Source organism: Argiope bruennichi, chromosome 5 (genome assembly GCF_947563725.1).
Source record: "Argiope bruennichi chromosome 5, qqArgBrue1.1, whole genome shotgun sequence".
NCBI lineage: Eukaryota > Metazoa > Arthropoda > Arachnida > Araneae > Araneidae > Argiope > Argiope bruennichi.
The window spans coordinates 30,981,981-30,990,621 of NC_079155.1; the positions used below are offsets into that span (position 1 = coordinate 30,981,981).

An 8,641-nucleotide genomic window follows, 5' to 3' on the forward strand; every position below is an offset into this window, starting at 1 on the left:
TAAAAATCTGAGCACTCTTAACGACTATAACCTGCTATGATTTCATGCGAAGAAAGGGAAGGAATAGAAATTTTATTGGAATATGTTAGAATTTTCTGGAAGAGGACTCCCGTTGGTTTTTATTGTTATTCTACTCTTACTAGACAGAATGACGGTAAAAATTTTCACTTAACTTAAAAATAATTATGAATTTTGTATAGATTTTAAAATACGGTTGTGTTAATTATTGGTTTAATATAATCATCTTTATGTTTAAGTTTTGATTTCGTCTACCAATTTGTATTCAGCTATATAATTTAATTTAATTTGTGCTAAAACTATCCTTAATAACAAATCATATTTAATATATGATGATATGATTCATATGATGATATGATTCATACCCTAAATCAAATTAAATGATCAATTCTCTATTATCTGTTAAAAATAATAAATATAATAAATATCGTGTCCTCTAAGTAGATAAAAATGTGATCACAAGTGAGAATCTAATGGCGTTCGCAGTAACTAAGTGTCAATTTTTTAAAAAAAATTTTTAGCACTTCTCGTTTCTCTAAATAAGAATTTTTCCTCTGAACTGGCCAAAGAAACAATAAGTAATGTTGATCAAAGTTAACATTGTACAATTTCGCATTAAACTCCTTTAACTTTTTTTTTTGGTAAAAAATTAAAAAAGAACGGAGTTTGTATTAAATAAGATTATTAATCTGTCTATAATATACATAAACTAATATCATTTCTTAAAACAATCAAAAAATGTTATGAGGCAAAAAATAATGTTACTTACTTTCTACAGCTGAAATCAGAGTATTATTTTGTTCAGCACAGATCAATTTCTTTTTCAAACAATAACTAATTAAATTAAGCTCTTGGTGAATAATCTTTGCATTAAATACACCAACTTTCAAATTTTGTCACCATTTGGCAGTATAGATTTAAGTATTCAGAGTGCATTAATTGAATCGCTCAACGGAATTCCTTGTTCTAAACATACAATTATAATGATTTTATCTTTATTGTTATCATAATTCTTTGTCAGTTATTATCAAGTGTGACCTAAAATTTCTTACTGATATAAAGCTGATAATAGAGAAAAAAGAAAGAACATGTTACTGCAATTAATGCATAATGAAAATTCTATTTTTAACTCTTCTTATTTCCACGTGCGGAGATGGCCCTTTTAGATGAATAAAATTCGAATTTATGTATGTTTAAAAATTCTGAAATAAATTTTTAAAAATGTAAATTTTTATTGCCAGAAATGCAAAAGAATAGAGCAGAGATGACGCTTCTCTGATATTATATACAAGGGGTGTTCAAATGAAAAGGTACGAAACGACACTGTGGGCATAAATAAAGACTTAATTCAAAGTATACAACATAGGTCTGGGCACAATGATCCCATTGATTAACCTTGTTCCCAGAATTCCTGTAGCTTTGACGAGACCCAGACCTTCACAGCGTCCTTGAGTTCGACATCGGAGTTGAAGCGCTTCCTTTTCAGATGTTTTTTAGGGGACCAAACACATGAAAATCGCAGGGCGACATGTCCAGATTGTAGGGCGGATGGTCAAGCTGCTCCCCACTTGAACTTGGCTAGTTCCACATGTGTGTCCTTGGAGAAGTGTGGACGCGAGTTATCATGGAGCAGAACCACACCCTCCGTGAGTAGCCCTGGTCTTTTGTGCTTGATGAAACTGCGTATTCTTCGGAGTGTCTCACAATACACATCGGGGTTAATGGTTTTTCTGTGCTTGAGGAATTTAACAAGTTTCGGACCTTGGACGGCGCTCTTTATAAGAGCCTCTGCTCTCTCCTGCGCATGCTCCGATATACTCCGGAGACTCCAATCCCATCCCTAGATATCTCGCTACGTTCTCCAATAGCGGCATTAGCAAATATGTTTACGGTTACGTTGTTACGACGTTTCGTACCTTTTCATTTGAACACTCCTTGTATATATATATATTCATTTTCCTATACTTTTGAAGACAGAAAAATAAATCAAATCAGGCAAACAAGTGTTTAGGTAGAACGAAGAAATTTATACCGAAGAATTTTCAATAGCTGCAGTTGTTTCAAAGTTAGAGTCTGAAAAGTGATTTTTTGGGGGCTTTAACTTCAGCTATTTTTAACATAATCTATATTTTTAGTTTTGAAAAAAAAATAAAGATACACGTATGTTTTATTTCGTTGCATTCAAGGTTTTTAAATCAAAACATTACATAAAAATGATGAGCCTATAAAAATTCCAGAAACTGTATGTGCCTTAGTTTTTTTTTAATTGATTTTATGTTAATTAAGCCGGCTTTTCTGACCAGCTGGTACCCCAGAATTATTATTAGCCAATCTTTTCAATTAAACATTTTATATAATAGTTTAATTAGCAAAATAGTAATAATACCTTTTTTAACAAAGTATTTTTGGCTTCAAATTTTGATAGTCATATTATTCATAGTATTATAAAAGCTTCAAATCATTCTGTTCATGGTATTATGTGTCTATCTAATTTCCTATCAACTCCTTTGAAAATTTAACTTTACTCGTGTGATTAAACTTTAGATAATACAAAAAAGTGATTAAACTTTAATTAATACAAACATATTTTTTTTCTGAAAAGATGCTGTTTTTTAAAAAATTTGAATACAGAAAACCAAATCGTTGCGAGTCTTCAATGCACTGCTGAGTAATTTTCTTATTTTATGAATATCTCAAAAATTATTCAATAAAAATTCCTCTTATTCGACATAAAATTCAGTTTTTAGTTTTACTTTCAAAAGGATTTAAATGACGTCAATAACAATATTTTATTTTGTTCTGATTAATAAATATAAATTTTATACAATCCTTTAGACTGAAAGAATCATATTCTGCTAAATGTTTTTGATACTCCAACTTTTAAATAAATAAAAAAAACATTTATTTCTTCTGCGATCAAATCTGACCGAATTATGAAGATTTCAATATTGCAATTGTAGAAAAATCAACATTTTCATAATCTTAGGTCAATCAATCTTGGGGAAACTTTGGACACTGACTGGCGTGTCAACTTTGAGACGGTTGCTGGAGAGGTTTAAAATTGCGTGTTTTTATACGATAGTAATATTCAAGTTTTTATAATTCCCTCAGATTTAGTCGCAATAGAGTGAACCTTCTCTTTTTAATATATATTCGTCTTTAGCGACCAGCTGGTTCACGGGAAAATGGATTCTATTTTATTTTCTTTAAATCGTATAGGTATAACTTCATGTCCAAAATTCCACCATATTATCATACATTAATGTTGGAACATTTTATTTGTCTCATATTTATGATTTGTTCGTAGTGTACATAAATCATAGTAATGGAAATCAGTTCCATGACACCAAGGCACTATTCGCAATTTTGTAATTTTATTTTTTATACGGCTCGTGAACTGTCTAGATATTGAATAAGGACCTTCTTCTTTAGCTTTCAACAATTTGAAAAAATCGGTATGATCTTCAAGGCAACAATATTATCTATTTTTAAAAATTAGACAAAAATATTTTTTAAAATTACTAAAAATTTAGCAAAAGTTCATAGGACTTTTGCAATGGTACCAGGAAAAAGAAAATTTTAATATCTTCAAGCAGTGTAAATTTACTTTTTTTCGAAGATTCTAGACATATAGATTTTCGGAAGATAGATAGAGACACATTCATTTTCATTATTAGTATAGATTTATCCTGGAAACAAGAATGTGAGGGTGTTTGTTTTCACTTTATTTGACCTTTTAAAATAAACTAAATTTCTTCCTAAAATTGTTATGTTTTTTTCGAATAAATATATATAAAAGCGAAATTCTTTTTAGCCATTAATTCCAGGTACTTAAATTTGGCAGGTGTAGACATAGGCAGTAAACTATTTCTTTAGGTAATGATTAAATATTATCAAAAGAAAAAGGATATTTTACTATGCAAAGAAATTACACTTTATAAAACTGCTCTTTATAGTGGTCAACACATTTATTAAAAGAATCTTACCAAAATGTAAAACAGGCCACTTCTCAGATTCTAAATTATATTTTCTAATATTTATTATATGTAGAATATTTACTTTTATAATTTTGTATTATGCATATAAATTTTGTTATTTTAATATTTTTTAAAATGACTCTAGTTGCTTCGGAGTTTTTTACATTTAATGGTTCTATAGTCTGCCGCATTACTGATAGGATATAGTATTAAAAAAGAACAGCCGTTCTAGCCTAGCCTTAACGCAAACAAGTTAACAAATGAATACTCTATTATATTTTATTCCAAGTAATAGTTATAGCTGAAATATTCAAAAGTGGTACAAAAGAGGTTTTAATTCCAATTTTAATTGAGAAAAGTAGACGATACCATCTCTATAATATAATTGAAAAATTGAACAACAAATTCTTACTTTGTATCATAAAATTTTATTCTCTTTATTTTAATTGAAAGAAAAATAATTGCCACTCATTATGTCACCTGATATAAAATGCAGGCGATATTTTATATTCTTCTTACAGCTGATATAATCTTTTGGCATTTGCTAAAAAACTTCAAAGTCTTTTGATAATATAAAATTCCTAACACAGCTACTAATATTTCATTTTTATAATATTTGTTATTTAATATTGTAATTTTGTAATAAATGCTGAATTATGCAATATAGTTATCTTTTCAAAAACAATGGAATTATATCATTATCTCTCCTAAAACAAAAACAAATTCCTTCAGTAAGCAATATTTTATTTGACTAAAGTTTGAAGGGAATTTGAAGACAATAATTTACACGATAAGTAATCTACTTTTACTATCTAACTTGTCGGGAGGAATTATTTTATTATCAAATAAAGATTACTGTTTTCTTTTTTACCCAGCTTGTAATTCCTGCTGACTAAAAATGCACTGACTGGTTAAACTTTTTCAAAGAATCGTTATCAAACAATAATCATCTTACAATCCATCTTTCCATCTTAAAGAACAATGAAAAGTACTGAAATGAATATTTTTTTGAAAATAACGATTCTTTGAAAAAGTATAACCCATCAGTGCAAGATGGAAAGAATTGTAGAAACTTTAATAATTGTAGAAACTTCATGTTAATCCACAAAATCCACTTTCATTTGGGCAGTATTTATAATAAGAGTTTTTGTCGTATTTCATATTATATTATACACAATAATTTTTTCCCAAACCTTAATATCTGCGCTTACACTGGATTCATTGTTAAAAGAATTGTTTAAATATGTAATCATATTAACAATAGGAAAATTAAAATTTTCACTTCTAGTTATCTCTGGCGACCATCTTGTTCACCAATCATATTGTTTATATTTAGTTTCAGATAAATCATTTAAATACAATTTCATGTCAGTGATTCCACCGAATTGCCAAAAAGGAAAGCCACATTACTTGCGACAAGTGATCGAAACTTTACTAGCATTTAATAAAGTTTTTATTTTTTTTTATTTTCGTTTTCGATGTAAATTGACCTAATTTCGTTTCTGTCATTTAGGTAAATGTATGCTCAATCAAGGGTCACGATAGATTTCTATCTATCTTCTACTGAATAATTGTCATAACGGCTTTACAAACTGTACTCTATTCAGTCAAATGCTTTGGTAAAATTTTGAATGTTACATTTTTTAGCTTTTAAAGGTTTTAAATCTTGGTTTATCATTTCATAAATAAAATATTGATAGAATATCTTTAAAAAGTTTCTTAGTTGTCATTCTAAAAATTACTATTATTTTTAAACTTTTTGACCGAAAATACAGTAAATATAAAGCAGCATTAACAAATTATATAAAGAATCATTTAATATATTAAAATGTAATAGCTTTTCTAGAATGTGTCTAATCAAATTTTAAATAACTTGATAAGAGTGCATTTGAGCAAAGAAAAAACATTTATCAACCTGATAGCAACGCGGTGATGAAAGGCAATTTTATTTAGGCACACGAAAAGTACACGTTTAAATTAAATTAATCATTTATTTTGTTCTATATTATTGGGAAATAAACCTTAAATATTTTTAAAAAGCTTATTTTTTAAAAAATATATATAAAATAAATCATTATATTATTAAATTTTATACAATAATAATATACTGAAAGTTTTATATAATAAAAAAAAATTGATAACTTTGAAATGATTTTTATTAAATTTTAAGATGATGTAGAAATTATTTTTTTGATATTAAATTTTCAGAAATTATCCGAAAAAAACATCAAAATTTCACTTAATTTTTAATTAATTAACTAAGCTCTCATAAAATATGCTCCCACGGGCGCATTCTTACCTTTCAAATACACATATGTACCAAGTATGATAGTTTTATATTATACTGTTTACCCTATACAACGCCAATGTACAGATGCACACACATTCGTCTTTATTATAAGTAAAGATTATATTATTTGTAACTTGGTTAGAAACTTCTGAAATGACATAAATATAAATAATGCATCGAACTATCATCATTATCACTTATAGCTTAGGAAGTTTCACTTATCTAATAAAACTAATTTAAACAATTATCAAATTAACTTACCTCTGCTGCAAATGAGATTATTGATATTTAATTTGTTTAAAGCTTTGTCCAGATATCACTACCAAAATGCTAGCATTGAAGCCAATCATAACAATATTTAGAACTATAAAATTTTGCTTAGTTATTAGTTTAAAAAAATTAAATTGATATTTGCTTATAAGAAGTCCAATGGTGAAAATTCACTGAAAAGATAAAAATGAAGATTTGAATATTATCAGAAATAATTATGCAAATATTTATCATGCTTAGAATGGAAGAATAACATAACACGATAACTTAAATACAAAGACAAATTTTCGACGTGGCTGTAAACTAAGTGATTTTTGTCAGTAATAACTGATATGGATTATCAAACATCAATAATGACTTTCTCTTCTCTCAAGATGTTGTTTTGAGATATCTTTGAATCCTTTTGCTTTTTTTTACACACTTTTGATTAATGTGAAATTTTTTTAAAGGTAGAATTTTGTATTCCATTTACCTGTCACTTCCTGATTCACTAGCGTTTTGAAATTTAATACAGCTCTGTGCTTTTGATAGCTAAACACTATTTTATAATTTCTGAACTTAGCCATTAGTGAATCGATCCATTTGATAAAATTTTGCATGCATATTAGTCTGACCATCTATTTTGTAGGATCGTGTTAACGAGTAACATTGATCTATTTGCTACCTTTGTGCTCTATTGAAAATGGTACCTAAATCCTATTTCCAATTATTTTGAGGCAATTTGTATCAATTGTTATATATGAGGATTTCTCAATATTCAGAATAATTTAAAAGGTGAACGATTGAAGGTTGCAGTTGAAAACTTTGGTATCATGCATTTATGTGCGTGTGTGCATGCGTGTGCGGTCTCTTATGTAAATGCAGTTAGTATATACTTAAAGAGATCATACTTCCAACATGAATGGTATTTTTCGATGAACTGAAATCTTGATTATATAGAGTTCTTGAGTTTTCATATGAAATAAAAATTGGCGAAATCGAACCAGTGATTGGGGATAGTGGAGTAGTTCTTTGGTTTTATTTATCGTTTCAAATATTTATATTAAAATAAACAATAAAAACATGTGAATTGACATTCCTTGCTTTTTATTTACATATATCTATTACTTTTTTAGAAATAAATAAAACTTTTTATGATAAATTTTAAAACAATACTTCACTTTCTTTATTGCAATATTTTCTGAAAAGATTAGTATCTTATCATGCTGCAATTTCCTTTTCATTTCCCCAAATAACGTATCACTGGTAAATATTGTTATGAATCTGTAATACTACTTTCCAGCAATGTCAGTACCATTACCAAAAGAGGTTTCCAGATATTCTTTACGGATGCTAAGTCAATGAACCCCAACAATAGCTATACATTTGGGGACCATTTAGTGATGAATTTGAAACAGAACTGAAAGTTCTGGAAAATGCAAGGATTGTGACGATATCTGTATTAGAAGCAGAGATTTGAAGATGCTTTCCATAGAATCCCATGACCTATTGGGAAACTATAAAAAGGGAAGCATGAGTAGTCATATTTTGCATTTGGAGTGCTGATAATCGATCGAGCTCTCTAGTTGTCTTACACTAAATGAATATACTGTTATTAAATTAGCAAATTTTCTATCTATTAGTGTGTTGGTAGTGTCGGCAAATTCTGTTCTTTGTATACTTTGTGGCTGTGTTTTTTCATCTGCGCTCCATGTTTTCCGGAGTAGAATAAGGCATTTACCTTCCATTTCAAAGCAAATGGGTCCTTTTTCACTGTTCACTGTACGGATCAGTTTCGTAAAAATACCTGTTGTCAGTCTGGGAGCAGTGAATTGATTTTGAACATCACTAAATTCTTATAAGAAAACAAATAAAAGAAGATATTTATATTGAGAAAATAACAAAAGAAAATTATATTTTAAATAAAAATTTAAATATTTCCCATTTTTTAAAAACAAAATAGTTTCAAATAATAAAAATTCAATAAAAATTTATTTAATTTTTCCCAATCATATTACTGAAGGATTTTTATTGCTTTCGTATATTAATTAAAAAAATCTGTCGTTCGGATTCCTTTTATATGGTCAAAGGATATTGCATGTCTTGG

The 8,641-nt window shown here is 28.0% G+C and overlaps 1 protein-coding gene across 2 annotated transcripts in view; it reads right to left on the minus strand.

The window, feature by feature from the left end:
* LOC129969037 (fatty-acid amide hydrolase 2-B-like) overlaps positions 1-6,704 on the minus strand; it is a 39,387-nt gene extending 32,683 nt beyond the window's left edge. The window contains exon 1 of one of the 2 annotated variants that reach the window (XM_056083437.1): positions 6,547-6,704. The gene's annotated coding sequence lies outside the window, so the exon portion shown is untranslated. Of the gene's footprint in view, positions 1-787; positions 1,002-6,546 lie in introns of those variants that run through there. The other variant, XM_056083436.1, reaches the window with a different exon arrangement.
* Positions 6,705-8,641: the final 1,937 nt, after the last annotated feature.